At 39.8% G+C, this 16,307-nt stretch overlaps 1 long non-coding RNA gene across 2 annotated transcripts in view; it reads right to left on the reverse strand.

Annotated features, from left to right (window-relative positions):
• The window catches only part of LOC112488046 (uncharacterized), a 232,748-nt gene that overhangs the window by 50,751 nt on the left and 165,690 nt on the right, over nt 1–16,307 (reverse strand). The window lies entirely within an intron of this gene.

The raw sequence follows: 16,307 nt of genomic DNA on the forward strand, positions 1-16,307 counted from the left end.
CGCCCCCCCCCCCCCCCCTCAGAAAATGAGGGGTAAAAGTGGGTGTGTGTGTGGAGGGGGGGGGGGGCTTTGGATTACAAACAGTCACAGTGGACAGACGCGCTGACAAATGACTAACAGCAAGAATCACACGCTTTTATTCATCACAGACATTGTGTCTTATTTTTTTCTCAAGCTGTAGCGTGTATGTCAGCCTGCTGCTGCACAAGTCCGACTCTGTAAAATAAGGATAAGCCAAGATTTCCCTTGGCCTAGACCCCTCCCTCCCTCTACACCTCCTCCTCCCAGTTCTGCTATTTGCCGCAATCGGACTAAGTGAGACAGAAAAGAGGGAGGGAGAGGGCGTGCGTGTGCGAGAACGAGGGAGGGTGAGACAGAGGACCCCGGCGAATGGTGCACGAACGCATGAATGTAAATGTAAATACTGGGACCGATGATGTAACATAATCTGCATGAAGATATTTCGCATGGTTTAGACACACATGCCCAGACACACACACGCATACACACAAACAAACACAACGACGACCAGGAGGAATCATAATCACCATTAACTACTAAGACGCAAAACTCGACCTTCTCATGTAATACCAATATGACGACTGTGTATATAGATATTAAGAAATTATGTATGACTATTACAAAGTGCCATTTCTCTATTTTTTGTGAACCTCCAGTTAGGATTTGTATTTGTTGTTTTCAACTTGTATGGAGACAAGAAGAAAAAAAAACACATCGGATAATGAGGACATTATTGGAAAGAAGCAATGGAAGTGACGCTGTCAGCCAGTGCATGTTACTTTCTGTTTATCATTTGATTGTTGATAAATATTGGGATTATTTATACCGTACTAGATGGTGCAGATTAAAGCCTACGTCTGCGCAGTCCTCATCTCCTTAATGAATGTAACTGTGTTATTTTATGGTGTGCCAATTGTTGACTTTCAGATAATAAGACATGCAGATGAGCATGACCAATTAACGTCACTCAGATGCTTATGCTGCAGAGTTAATGTAGCTAAAATAACAGTTCTGTGGTTTTGTGTGTCAATGACTATAGCCTGCTACGGGTGAGAGGGAATTAAAAAAAAAAACACAAGTAATTTAAAATGGGGGGTTTATACCATCATATTTTTTCAACAACTGAGTAAAAAGGTGTTTTCAATTGAGCTATGTAGGTATAATTCGTTCTATGTAAGCAGTGCAGGTAGGCCAGTGTAGACTAGAATCCTTTTTTATGTCAGAAAAAAAAGTGTTCCTCCACATACAAACAAAGCTTATGGCTACGAGTCACTTTCATCATATTGTGAGCTTTTGTAAAGCCATCTTACTGTGTCCAAATAAGACAAACTACACTCACTGTATTTACAGAACATGCTTGAAATAGGCTGTCACGGACAGAAGGGAGAGGTTGGAACACGTAGACGATCGAGGTGAGGCACAGAACACACACATGTTAAGACACACACAGAAACTTAGAAGGATGTAAATTTTAATAATAGAGGCCTTTTATAAATTTAACATCAGAAGTTGGAGAGGCTATGTTTCAGATGGAGGGTGGGGATGTGGGTCACCTGGCTATGGGGGGAGGTTATAAAAAGCATTTGATACATTGAAGTATTGTTTTTAAACTGCTGCTTTAGCCTAAACCTAGAGTAACAAAATAATAATAAAAATAACTGCAAACATACTCATAGAATCTAAAAAAAAAACAGTACAGAAGGGGATGTGAGTAATGTGCAATCTGCATTTTCTTTTCACATTGTAGTGTAAAACCCCAGTGCTTTTAGCATTTATGGACAAATATTATTTCTTTCCATTGCTAAAATTCTAACTATGCCTTATTTTACCTTCATTTAGCCAACATAAATCTTATCTTCTCGACAATATGTAGATTAGTGCTGTCCGTGGTGCTGAATCACCCCAACTGTTGCTTTCTCTTTCTACTAGTCCTGTGACCCCTGACTTTGTTGGACGTGCTTAAAATGTGTCGACCTTTGAACCCCACCAAGTGAGAGAAGACAGACAGATTCAGGGCGAGAGGTTGCATGACTGTGTGCATGTTTGTGCACAATCCCTCCTTACTTTCCTTGCCGCTCCTCCCTCCCTCAAGGTATTTAACAGTATCAGAAATTGACTTTTGGGACTAACATCTAAGCATATCAGTGGAAAGGATAAAAATAGAAAACAACAGCGATCTGTGCATTTCTGTCCTGTCTGCTCGGCCGCCCTAACCCCCCCTCCAATCCTCTCTACCCCTGCCCACCTCTACCTTACCCTCCTCTCCTGTCACGAGGGGGACGAGGGGAAAACTGTGTCTCTACTATGAAGTATAACTGTGCCACAGCCCACTGATGATTTGTCATAGAAATGCTGTGTTTCAAAAAATACATTTATATGCTTTGCAATATTTGACCTGCTTCTATTTTGTTAAATAAAGTGTGGTTGAGGTTGAGTAAAGTTTGGATTTTAGGAATTCTTCATTCAGATTTGAATCAGTTGTGATTTGGGACGGTGACAGACTTTTCCAATCGTCTGCTTATTTTTCTTTCATTATTTATTTCCAGAGTGGTTTTGACATTCATGAGAGAGAAAATACTTTAAAGAACTGCAGTTTTGTTGGTTACAGTGCAGATATTTAGAGTTCATAAAAACCACGGTGTAATCTTACATTACTTGACTAAGGAGATGAAGGGCCAGTTCTCTCCTGCTGCAGCACTGGCTCTATTATTAAGGCTAACGAAACACTGCAACATCAACACAAATTCATTTATTTAACTTCAACTGTTCCTCTGACCATTTCATCATTTGTGTATCAAAGAGCAAGCAAATATAATAAGTACATATTTGGCTTTGTATTATTGGAATTCTAAAGCCAACAGGATTGTCTTCCACTGCACCGCTTTGCTTACATTTGATGTAACCAAGAAGATGTTCATGTTGATGCACATGTTAAAAGAAGAAATTCCAAGTGACCATGTTGATGCACATGTTAAAAGAAGAAAGTGACAAGCTGCATTTAAAGATGTTTTCTTCAGAAAAGAAAGCAAAAAACGAGTTAATCTTTGAACAGTTTTTACCTTTAACATCAGATAACAGCTGCTAACAGAAAATTGATGGGGTTGTGCCGCACCGTTCCAACTACTGTTATCGTTATATACCCAAGAGTTTCATAGGTAAAATGCAAATGCAGCACAGTATATTAAACTGAATAACACAGTATCCTGCATTTATTTTCAAAACAGTGCCTGTCAGCTGTGTGAATCCATTAGAGGTTGTTTTTTTCGTCGTTTGTCCCTATGTGCTGCACCACTGTGCTCTGTGAACAACACTGAGACCCATTCATTAATGCGACGGATAATAGCTGTTGGAGAACACAGTGAAGTGGGAGAGGGTCCTTTACATGCTGGGCACACAGCACTCCGACACTGTCGTGGCCCAGCAGGCTTGCCATAGCTTGTGTGATAGTTCCCTGAGGTGCTGGCAGTTGATGCAACACTTCCAGCAGGGATAACATCATCTGCACACCTCATAACACTGCGCCTCAGTGGAGACATCGATGGTCTCACTTTGGTTTAAGTCCATTTAATCCTCAGGGTACAAGAAATGGTTTCTGCCTTTGTCCTGTAGTTTTGAATTCTATTCTATTTCAGGAATGTGTGATGGAGAAAAAAAGATGACCTTTGGCTGTTCAGTTATCACTTGGCTGCAACAAATATCGTTTCATATTCTTCATGTTTTAGTGGGTTTCACTGAGAGAAGAAGTTTAGGCTAAAGAGAGAAGTAATACTTCGGAAACTCCAAGGTCACTCTTTGACTTGAGCAAAAGCTTTAATCCCACAGTGGTCAGATTTGGATTTACTCTACAGCTCTTGTTTGAGCTTTGTTTAAATCCCCAAAAGATTAAGCCTGGGATTTTATCCTTTGATATTAGCTTTGATTAAGCACCAATGTTCTCTGCAGACCAAATAATGCTGCTGGATTTCCAAATATGGCCACAACATCAAAGCTTGATGCTAGCGTAGTGTTTGCACCCGGGTCATGTTGCTGCAGGAATTTGGATGTTTTTTATTTGCTCATGAGGTCTGTGTTATATTTGCTGTTGTCTGCTGATTTGTGGACATGACCAAACGGAGAGTGACAGCAATGTTACATCGCAGCTCCAGCAAACAATGCATCTGCGCTGAAGAGAGGATTTTTTCAATAGTTAATCCAGGTCATATGTAAATTATTTTATTGTTCGTGTCCCACTAACCCACTGACAGTAAACTTCTATCATGCTTCACCTGTGCATAAAAAAAGGCTGAAGGCTTCGTGATAGGGTTTTATTAGCGTTCACGTTTTCTACGTCATGTGAGTTATGGAGTGGACGCCTTCCCCTGATGTTGTGCTGTGGATTTAGAGCCAGTGATTTGCATTGAATGTAACAGAGTACAAGTGTTTACATGGAGTAAAACACAGCTGTGTGACAGGCAGACATAAGTTTGCGTAATCGCCGCATTTGTTACCATACCTTTCAATATGCAAAGCTATCCTTATTACAAATCTTTAATATAATTACACCAACCAAGTGAAACCCTCAGAGGGAGAAAATGCATTAGTGCTGAGTGGAAGTTGCCTGGAGCTGCAGTCACTGTGAGTTGGTTTCAAAGTGGCTGATCTCTTGTTTTATGGTTGCATTTTTGGCCTGGTGACAACTCATCTGAAGCTGAGGCAGCTCCAAGCTTTAGCTTGTAGCTAAGTAGCGAAAAATAAAACAAGTCACGTCTCACAGGGGAAGACAATGATATGCTGCTGAAGCTAAAAGGCGACAGGACAAAGCAAACCACAAGACAATCTAATATTTCCAAGCCTCGTGATATTCCCATGTCCGATAGACCCAGAATAGAGCAAACACTTCATGTTATTAAAAGGATCTGGACTCATAATTGACCTAGATATGGTATCAGCCCACTGCATGCTGGCCGACGTCAAACCACCAAGTGAGGCCTTTAATCAAGATGAGTGAATGGTCTGGGGAGTGTTTCCTCCAGCTCTAAGTAATCCTCTTCTTCCAGCCCCCGCTTATTGATTATTTCATTGATTTTATTTAGCCTCCACATTCCTCACTGAGTGTGCAGGCATTATGTGGCTCCACCTGATCTGATTACACTGCTAAAATGAAAACTACAATCTTTAAACTTAAAACCGGCTTTTGTTTACGTTGGTAAAACAAGAACGTGTCTGTGATTGGATGGGGTGTTTCAACAAACTGCTCCACAAAAGTGGTTCCATTTTTCCTTAAACTCAGACTCTTTTTTTTCAACATTTGCTGCTAAGCTGCGTGTCCGTGGCATGTAAAAACCTTTTGTTAATTATGGGCGATGGAGTTTATATTTGCTGTTAACTGAACATTTATCTGACTATGTGCATTTAAAGAACAAGTCTAATCCTTCGACTTTGGTCAGGATATAAAAGGATAAAATATTTTTGGCTGTGATTTCTTTCATCATTATTACAATTGAATTTTTTTAATTTGAAAAAGTCAATACATTTCACTACAACTGTCATACATTTTTTTCAGTTAATCATGATTCATTATATTTAATTAATTTCTTCTGTATATTGCTGAAAATGGCAGATAAATAGCATGGAGATCTATATGCCTAATGCCTGTTTTAATTTGGAAGTAGACCAAATAATGGAATTTGTTAATATGAAATAATAAATATATAACTAAAGTTGAAGACTCCACTCAAGTGGAGCTGCTCCATAAAACTAAAACATTTTTCACAGTTTATGTAAATTAAACAATGTTTATCAACTGTGTATTAGAGCAGGAATAATTGGAACGATGGTGGAGTTACTGGACGTACAGCGCTTGTCGTTCTGACCTTGGATTAAAATGTTTTATATGATTAAGCTTCACAAAATAATTAATATGATTAATTGTATTAGTTGTAATTATTATATAGCTAGAATAACTTAAACAGACTAATTTGCTTTTCAAAATATTTCTCAGAAATGTCTGGAATCAGGTCAAAAACCTTCTAAGACTCCTAAGACTTAAATGGTGTTCCATGGTTTAGGTGCATTTGTTTGGACCAGGATTTATAGTGTGGAAAACTCCACAAAATATACAATTATAATGTAATCATCTGTAGACAGATACTGCTACAGTAACTGGAACTGATATTACACACAGGTGTCGAGAACAAAGCCTATCCCAGCATTTTTTAAGAAGCAACAGAACTGTACGTACGAATGTGACATTTAAATTATTTTTTTTTATTCTTTCCAAATAGCCTTTAATATTTTGTATGCAATCCCTTCCAAGATGGCGGTCTGCTCCTTTGCTTCCATCACTAAAGAGCAACCTTGAACCACGCAATGTAGATTACCATTCACACAGAGGAACCCCAAGCAACAAACGTCATTCAGTGTTCACACATCAGTAAGCAGAAGCAGCACTGGTCGAACTATAGAGAATGATGAAATGAGTACACCGATCCAGAGCACAGACTGAACGTTTTAAACTGCAGTCTACACCTGGGATAATGGTTCAGTGAGAAGAAAAATACTGCAAAGATTTACAGCAGTGTCAAGTGAAGAAGGAAACATCAGCACATGAATGATGCAAATCCTAACAACAGGTTGTGTTTCTGTATTTCCTCCACTCCCTCTCCTTTTCATTTCCACTGTCACTGGTGTCAATGAGATGGATATGTTTTGATTTTTTTTTTTTTTACTGCAGTGTCACTATGTGGTGACTGACAAATTGATGGGCTCTTGAAGTAAGAGTTGGGGGAGGGCAGAGAGGGGAGTTGATTTCCATTAGTCTATTTTTAGCCTGCAGTCCCAGGCCACAACAAATACACATCGCAGTCATCTACAGTCGTCTACAGTCGTCCACAGTCGTCTACAGTCGTCCACAGTCATCTACAGTCGTCTACAGTCGTCTACAGTCGTCAGTTATCTGCTGATGAAAATGCAACAAAAGGTGAAAGGAAACTTTTTTAAGCTCCTCAGATAATCGAGGTGAGTCACAAGAAAGGTTTACTGCAGGTAGGAAGCCATTGAATGACTGATTCACGTGAATTAAAATGTTGTTGTATTTCACAATAAAGTGAAATGATTGCATTGTATCAACTGTCACCATTTGACACTGTGGAGAGATGATAAAAAACATTCAAAATAATTATTTTGGTTTTGGTTGACGACTAAATCACATGAACCCAAACAACTAAAATATGTATTTGTTTATATTTGTTTTTGTCTTCAGAGGTGATACTGTAGGCTGGAAGAGATGTGTTTGTTGAAAGAACATTTTAGACACAACTCTTTTGTTCAACTTCACAGTTCACCAAAATGACACGTTTGCTGACGTCACTTACTGGTCCATCTTATGGCAGACAAGGCAACTCTCTGGACCAGTGTATGTGCATCACTGTTACTGGTTTGCCACTGGTTGGAAAACCATTTTTTGAAATTCTTGAAGAAGTTGCATCAAATGTTTCATCATTTCTAACTTGACGCAGCAAAACCCTGGTGTTGCAGTAAAATAAAGCAGTTATCCACACTCCATGTCCAGCTCCCCTGGTTAAGATTATTCAAGGTAAAGTCTTTTGTTCTTTTTACCTTTCAATTATTCTCTGTTTTGGTTTCTTTTGCCTCATTCTAGTTCTCTTTCAGGTGCTCCACTCCCTACAACTGTGTCTCCACACCAACATCTGCTACCTGTCTCCACCTGCTGTTTCCCTCTACAGTGATCACCAAACCATCCGAGCTCCTCCCCTTCTTCATATATTTGACCCATTTTTGCTCCTTTGCTACCAGTTTGTAAGACTAGCTTAGTCTAAACTAGCCTTTCCTCTAGTCCAACGTTCTCTAACTCAAGAAGAGGGCAAAAGCTGCCTCATCAATGTTCAATAGAACCTATATATGTGTGTGTGTGTGGTTGTGGGCCAGATGTGGCCCCTGCACCAGATGTTTGGAACCCCCTCTCCTGCCTATTCCCAGTGACTTCCATGTGTTCGACCTTTTAAACCGTAGCCTAGCAACCACATACTCTGCTGTGTTCCATCTGGGTATCATTGAGCCTCCGACTTCGTAAACTTTGACTGTCTTATTCTTATTAAAGACTGTGTTATCCCAATACCATGTGCTGCCTTTGAGTCTCCCAGCCAGTCTTGTCGTTGGTATCTCCTAAGGTACACAGTGAATTTGTCCCTCTTGGTGTCTGTCTGTGTTGACTTAGCTGAAAGTGGTTTTCTAAGCCACTTCCTCTGATGATTGATGGTCTCTCCTCGTCAGTATGGATCTCTTCTATTACTCAACTCATCTGTGTTCTCTGGCGAAAAATGTGGTCCTTCGTGCTTAAGATGCAGATCGATGGGTAAGTTCCAGTCTGAAGGCTCGGCTCTGTGCTCGTTCTACACAACGTACAGATTGCGTCTGTCCTCTGTAACGTAACTCCTCTGTACGGCCCAACAAATGTTACTTTTTCTGTTGTGATGTTTGGTCCTCAGGATGAACTCTTCTTTGTCTGATAGTGTTGCTGAGTTGGAAATTAGTAGTGGTTGAAAGGTTTCCCAGACAACAACAACAGTAGGAGAACAGATGTTGTTCAGTTATTGCTGTTCTTTTCTCTGTCCTCTCAGTTGTTGAACTTCTAGTGGCAGTAGCCACACATCTCACTCTCTTGTTTCCCTGACGTGACTGGTCTTTTAACATTCCCTCCTCCTGCACTGGAATGTGCCTGGCCTAGTGTCTCAGTGTCCGGAAAACATCTAGTTTGTGTTGCAGTGGATGATAGGTGTCAAATCACAGACATTGGTCTGTAGGAGTTTCCCTGAAACATCAGTGCTGAGTCTGAGACTTTCAGATGTGTAACACACACAGCCCAGGAGAGCCGGCATGGAATGGAAGATTTTTCCACGTCAACTGAATGAAGTTCAATAATAACAAAATATGTAACATCAAAAATTATACTTTTAACTTCAAATAAGTTGAGACCTGCTCAAAAGTCTAAACGTATATGTTTATCCCACATCCTTAATAGATCTTATCAATCTTATCTCTTTATAACAGAGGTCACTGACTATATTTGTCAGAGGGCCAGCATTTTTCTGTATCGACACCTTGGAGGCAAAACACTAAAATATAATTAAACAAAAGTTCGGTGGGCTAGAATCAGCTTGTGAGCCACCAAGTTGATGATCCCTTATATAAAACATCAAATGTAATCTTTTCATTTCGAAGGTTTACATTTTTACATGGTTTAACCCGTCACTCAAACTACTCTTTAGCTTAACAACAGAGAAATTAAATTAGACGTTTTTTGATTTGAATAATTCTACTCTCTAAACTGAGCATCTTTTTTTATATGTCTATTGTTCCTGTCGCATCACCAGCGTTTGAACATGATTTCTACTGTTTGGATTTTCAGAAGAGCGTTTCAATTGTGAAAGGTCAAGATGGCCTTCAAAGTGATAACAACAACCTCACCAGGAGACACACAACACCGTCTGTGAGTCATCATTAACCGAGACAGCAGTGTAGGAGAAAATAGACCGCAGAAGATGAGAAGACGCACCTTTATTTGTGCAACAGCCGACGGGGCTTTGACTTTGAAGTTATATGACAACAATGTGACAAAAAATACACCAACTTTTTTTTTTCTTTTCATCAGTTCTTATTTAAGTTTTAACGCCCAGTCGTGTCAGCGCAACCCCCCCTGCTCCCCTTCGCTGTGTCGATAAAGTTGTGACAAAGAGCACAGTGGCGCAGCTGACAGCAGCTGTGGTTAGTGGCTTGGTGAGCTGAGCCAGCCAGTGATTGTGTTTAACAAACACGGGCAACAGGAGAAGGCCTGAGGGAACAGCTGTCACCAGTTCAGAGTGAGACACAGGAAGACCTGGAGGTGTGGGGGCAGCGGCAGCTGTAGGAGGAGAGCTGATTGCCTTCATTGATGGAAGCCACGGGAGTTGAGGAGATTAAGTGGATGACCGATAATGTGTCGTGTCCAGGTGGACATTTTGGTATTAGCACATAAATTATACATTTTAACAATCTCGCCAATGCTCGCCAATCTAATTAGAAAGGAAAGAAAATTAGCCTTGAATCTCTAGAGTACATTTAAATTTTATCTGATAAGTATGAATTATCAAAAAAAGCCACAGCCAGGCTCCAGTGAAACCACATGTCAAACTCAAGGCCTGCAGGCCGAATCTAGCCCACCACCTGATTTTATGTGGCCCACCCCAGCTTAACATGCATGTGGGTGTTTTAACCAAAACTCTCTTATATAGAGTCCAAACTAATGTTTACTGGGATGATGAAACCCAGTGGTCAAAATCTGCATGTGTATATGTGTGGCAGTCTTTCAATTTTTAAAAAAATATTGCAGAGAGAGAATTTTCAGCACTAGACTGTGTTTTAATTTTTGGTTGCTGAAGGACCCCTAGAATCTACAATCTAGACCAGGGGTCGCTGACCTTGAGACTGAGATCTTCTTCAAGGATACTAAGTAATATGAAGAGGCCCTTGTTTGATACACACATCCTGAATAATGTAATACTAATAAATAAATGAATGTTTCTCCTCCTGGGACATACAGTTGAAGACATTATTCTCACCATCTTAACTGCACCCAATTGAACATCATTGTAACAGATTAATTCAAAAAGAAAAGTGACACATTTGGTTACAGTGGTCTGACCCTCTTGTTGACTAGTTTGATTTTTAATCTACTCAATGGGTTCGTTAGGTAGACCATGAGGGCTACAGGTGCACCATGGTACTACAGTAATGATCCCAGTTCTAGATTATTGGTCTCAAACTCCTGGCCCATGGATCAAGCCCACATTAGATGATAATGATGTAGTTCTTTACTGAGATGCTGTTTCAGCAGCAGAAACATAATAAAATGAAATAAAACAACGTATGAGGTTAAATACAGCTAAATAGAGCTACTACAGGTTTTATTTGTTCAAATATGAGCAGATTGTTGTTTTGTTTTGTGTAGGACTGACAGCTCAATGTTAATGTGCATATCCAGGTCTGCATCTTGTAAATTAACAGCAAAAGAGCTGTCATGTCCCTGGCTACGGAGGAAGTGACAACTTGTTTTATTAGAACATTAAAATGCTTTTTATTGAAGTTGTAACTTACAGTCTTTCAAAGTAACAAACAAAAAAAAGAAAGTGCTTTTTTATTTGTAATATTCAATCACTGACGTGACCCTATGTAATGATGACGGAAGCTGTGGCCCCAACTTGGATGAGTTTGTGGCCCCTGTTCAAGACTGTGGTATTACAGCTAACATTTTACCAAGAAAAAAAAAACAGAACAACATATTATCTAGAGAAGATTAAAGGAAATTTGTATTTATCCTTTTGATTAAAAAAATGGTAAACTGTTCCATTTTCTCCACTCTTCTACCCTCCCACCTCCCTACATAAACACCACAGTAATTATTTTAACTCTTACATAATACGAGGTGTTCATCAGGGAAACTTCTTTTTTTGTTTTTTACTTTCTTTTACTACTCCATCTTCACACCTAGAGATCCATCAAACCTGGGCACAGCATATACAATTATTAAGGCCAGAGTCCAGAGAAGAACAGCGCAAATAAAAATTACTTAAGGTGTGAAATATTTTGAAGCAAGGGTGTGTAGAGAGATGTTAAATATACACATATTATAAGTATTACTTATAAAATAAACTGTATATATTGAATGCACGTTGGCATACTTTGTAAGCTTTATGAATCCCTATGGCACAATAAAAATCAATGCATTCATGGTGGTTGCTCTATCCACGCTTTGCCCCACACCAGTAGATTGCAGTCTACCAGTAGGTAGAGAACAGAGAAAACTTACTGTGCTGTACTGCTAGTGTACATGCATTTAACCACAGTGCACCAGCACATAATATATTTATATAGTACACTCAGTTCATAAAAGTAAATATATATTTCTCATTTTCAGTGTAGGAAGGTCATTTTCTCCTGAGACGACGTGCACTGACCGTTGCCCAGGAAACATAGTCCAGATAGTAACTTTCTGTAGCGTATTCTGTTGTGAAGACCTCACAGATCTCTCCGTTCAGGTGAAACAGTAAATCCATTATTGACGCAAGTGAATTAACCTCAACATTTTCCCTAAATGAATGAGACATTCATAGCAAGTGACTCCTAGTGTGGCAGTCTTAAAGTCTTAAAAGCTATCAGAATACGACAGACAATTTTCTGTCTGCTCTGTGAAGCGCACACTGTGGCGTTGCATACAAATCAGCAGCAGCGTCTCCAGACAGGAGGTTATGAAAGTTTCTCCGAATCATGGAACCAAAGCTTTATGGACAGACGTCACCGCTGTGTATGAAAAGACACTGGCGAATGCCACTGAAAAAATAGGTGGTAGGCATTTAAAAAATGGTCTTGGTGATTTACCGGTGAATTACATTGGAGTTATTACTTATTTTTGTTGGGGAGTTTAAAGCTGGTGCTTCTGCTGCACTCTCCCTCGTTTCTGGAGCCAGAGGTAATGTCCAACAAATATTCATCTGACATCTATGTATTTAACCCTCCACAATCCAGATATTTTGGTTGAAAAAATCCAGACCTTCCCCAGAAATGATTGAAGCGTCTTTACGTACAGTGTCCCACTTAAAAGCTGAGTCAACATTTTTCTTCGACAACAGGTTTTTTGCTGATTAAAATGGACCACATCTACTGTCCTGTGTTTTCTCTCTATTAGTAAGGAGTGAGAAAGAGTGAGAGAGAGAAAGAGAGAGAGAGAGAGAGAGAGAGAGAGAGAGAGAGGCAGCCAATCTATAACCTGCCATTGTCTCTCCCTTGATGGCTGGGTGATGGATGACTGCATCTTCTCTAACAATACCGAATCACTCCCTGTGTGGGAGGCCTTTGCACAGCAGTGAAGTAAGCACTATATGTGTTCAGGGAGACAATTAGTGCCTGAATTCTTTTATTTATCACTTTCATTGACAGCCAACATAGTGTCTGGACATATGGTATGATTTGACATTTGACCCAAAGGTCAAGTGCTGAGGTACAGGGCACCTCAACCACCCTGTGCCAAACTACTGTGCAGCTGTGCCACTCTTTGCGAACAAGCCTTCTCCGTCTGTGTGATCGCCACAATATCCACCTTCGCTGATGTAATGCTTCTTAAATCAGAAAAAAAAAACGCACAAAAAAATTCAGAGATGATGAAAGCCTCACAGATGGTGAAGAGGACTGAGGGAAGGGGGGAGGGCAGCAGGCTGCTGCCTCCCACTCTCTCTAGTCTTTGGGGCCTCGTCCCAGTCTCTGGGCTTCATCTACTTCTTTTCCTGTCTTCTTTTTTTCCGATTCTGTTCCTCGTTCCATTCCCCTTCCTCTTTCAACCTTTCTCTCTCACCCGCTTTTCATCCCTCCCACCCTACTGGTTCTCAGTCACTCCCAGGGGCTTAATTTATGGTTGTGAAGCTGCAGAAACAGTGGGATGACAGCCCACGCATTTTTTTCTTCCTTTGTGAGCTAGCTAGCTCATTGGTGGGGATCACTGACTGCTGAAGTGTGGGTTCATGTGTGTGTGTGTTGCGTCTCTGATCAAATCAAAGGTTATTTTGCTTTTGTTGTTTTTCACTTCTGATTAGATTGATGTTGATGATGTTTTTACTAACAGACAGTTAGGGTGAGACGTTGGATTAAACAGCTGTCGAGTGCAGACTGTAGTTTAAATGTTGAGGTCTAATGACAGAGATAGGTTTGTCAGTTTACAGCAGAGACACACACACACAAACAACCTTTCACACATATGGTCAATTTAGATTATCCAGTCAACTGTGGAAGGACGCGAAAACGTATGCACATGTGAAGATCATACGGAAACCTCATACAAAACAAACCATGAGCCAAGACAGGATGTGAACCAGAAACATTTAACACCATTTCCAGAAAAGTCTCTCATAATAAATAGGACCTGTGAGTTGAAACCTTGTAACTTTTATCAGGCAAATATGTCAAAAGAAAAGAAATCCTCAGCCTTCAGGGAACAGCTTCATTCATTTTATCAAACAAAAACTATTTTATAAATTATTACATCAAACAACAGTCATAGAGGAAAGGAGACAGAGTCATTTCAGGACTAAAAAAATATTATGTACTTCTTCTATTGTATTATTTTAACCAAGTGTTCTGTGTAGACTGGTTATAACTGACTCCACTCATGATTCAGGGGACTATTTCATGACAGTCTGGACTGCAAGCACCGCAGCTACACTCACCTCTTTAATTTATATACAGTCATAGAAACATGGAATTGTTGTACAGCATTTCCATTATGGAAAAAATCATAATCCTCATTATTTTTAATTAATGTTAAAATATAAATTACCTAAAACAAAGACTCTGGAAAGTCCTATTTACTGCATACAATGAAAAGCAAATGTGATATTTCCTCTGATATCTTAATGTTGGACTGAAATAGTTGAATGTATAATGTAATGTTAAAGTAATTAAGAAGTTAACACGTAAATAAAATCAGCATGGGTTTTTTTTTCATGTTATTGAAGATTCTATACATGAAGTCCAAATTTTGGTAAACTATATTTAATACATTTCAGTATCTGATTGGCCAAAGAAAGAGATATTATATTTTTTATAACTGGTCAACAAGGCTGAACATAGAAGTGAAGCTAATATCGAGTTACAGAGATGAATCAATGGGAGGAGCATGTGTCAGCCACGCCAACCACCGTAAAAAACCTCTGGCTGATGAGAACAATACAGCCGAGACTGAAGTTAACTGAAACGAGTGCATGGCTCAGCAAAGCCTGAAGCCGAGAGACTAAGATGATCAAAGTGGACTCCCGGAGTGCGTCAAACCTACGCCGATGAGGGGTCTTTGATTTCTCACAGACAGTCAGTTGCATGGCTCACACCTAGATGTATTATACAAAAGGTGGTGGGTGTGCTGCAGGGTATGGGGGTATGAAACATCAGTATTTAGCATATGACCTGGGAGAAACTGAGTCATTCTACAGTCTCCCAGTCTCCAAACAATGAGGTACTGATTACGAGGCTGTAACATTAGGTTGTAATGTAGTCATTTTCAACACAAACATTTAATTTTGAAGTAACGAGTGTCGATGTCTTGGTAAAGATTTCATGCTTTCAAACATCACAGCCTGTTTTCTGAAAACGGAATCCTGATTCTCAAAGACGAAGACAAACCGAACATGACATTTTAACAACACTTCCTACACTGCAAGCCAAATTGAAGACATGGGGCTGAGACTGAACAGTATGAGATGAATTCAGAATTCAGGGTAAGTGTCAGGTCAATATTCTCCATGCTCTGTGCCATGACTGAAATCCATTCTGGAGTGGTGGTGCAGAAAAAGACGGAGACATGAAAGGTTTCTCCTTCCTGCTGCTCTGTTCTCATCACAAGCAGCACGATTACCATCACCCATTTCTCTCCTTTGTTTCTTCACTCCTGCTCCATTTTAATTCATTTCCATTTCACCTCCAGTTCTCATCAGAATTCATTTCAGCCAAATCTCTCAATCTCGCACAGCTGCTCCCCTACCACACTCATAGATGTTTCACTCACTTCTTGATAAGCTTTGTATCAATTTCCCCACTTGTGTGTCATTGTTGCCTTTCTTTGAAAACTTTTTCCAACAACTGCTTGCTCTCTTACCCTCAGAACCAACAATCACATACGGCCCTTTAGCTTTGTTTGTTTTTTTTCCATTTCCTAACATGCCCACAATTTCACTTGTATGTCGCACACACTTTTCCCTCCATCCCACCTGCATTTTTCTCCAAAGCCCTCTTTGGACCAATTACCTGCCTGTTGTCTTCCTCACACCAGTGCTCTTGTGGTTCAAGGGTAACGGGAAAGCAACACATTAAAAAGTGTAGTTAACAAAGTGACCTTGAAATGTCAGAGTTTTTAAAGTAAAGCTAGTTTTCATTCTCCCACCTGGACCTCATAAAAACAGTAGATCCTTGTATACAAATGCATTTTGTGAAGCTAATCCTTGTATACAAATGCATTTTGTGAAGGAGAAAAATAAATAAAAACAAAGAAACACTAAACAAGCATGGTGTGTTGTATGAATGTTCTGTACCTCCATGAGCTGCCAAATGAAAGATTTGAGGTGTTAAAGCCTTTCAGGAAAACCCTTTAACACGTTGAAATTAATTGCAAGAGTATACTCTGCAGGCATATTACACATCTCATCAGGCACTGCCATATTGCTCCTGTACTGGCAGTCAGACAGAAAAAAATGCTTGCGTCTCAATCATGATGT

The sequence above is a fragment of the Cynoglossus semilaevis genome, chromosome 14 (genome assembly GCF_000523025.1).
Source record: "Cynoglossus semilaevis isolate Cse_v1.0 chromosome 14, Cse_v1.0, whole genome shotgun sequence".
NCBI lineage: Eukaryota > Metazoa > Chordata > Actinopteri > Pleuronectiformes > Cynoglossidae > Cynoglossus > Cynoglossus semilaevis.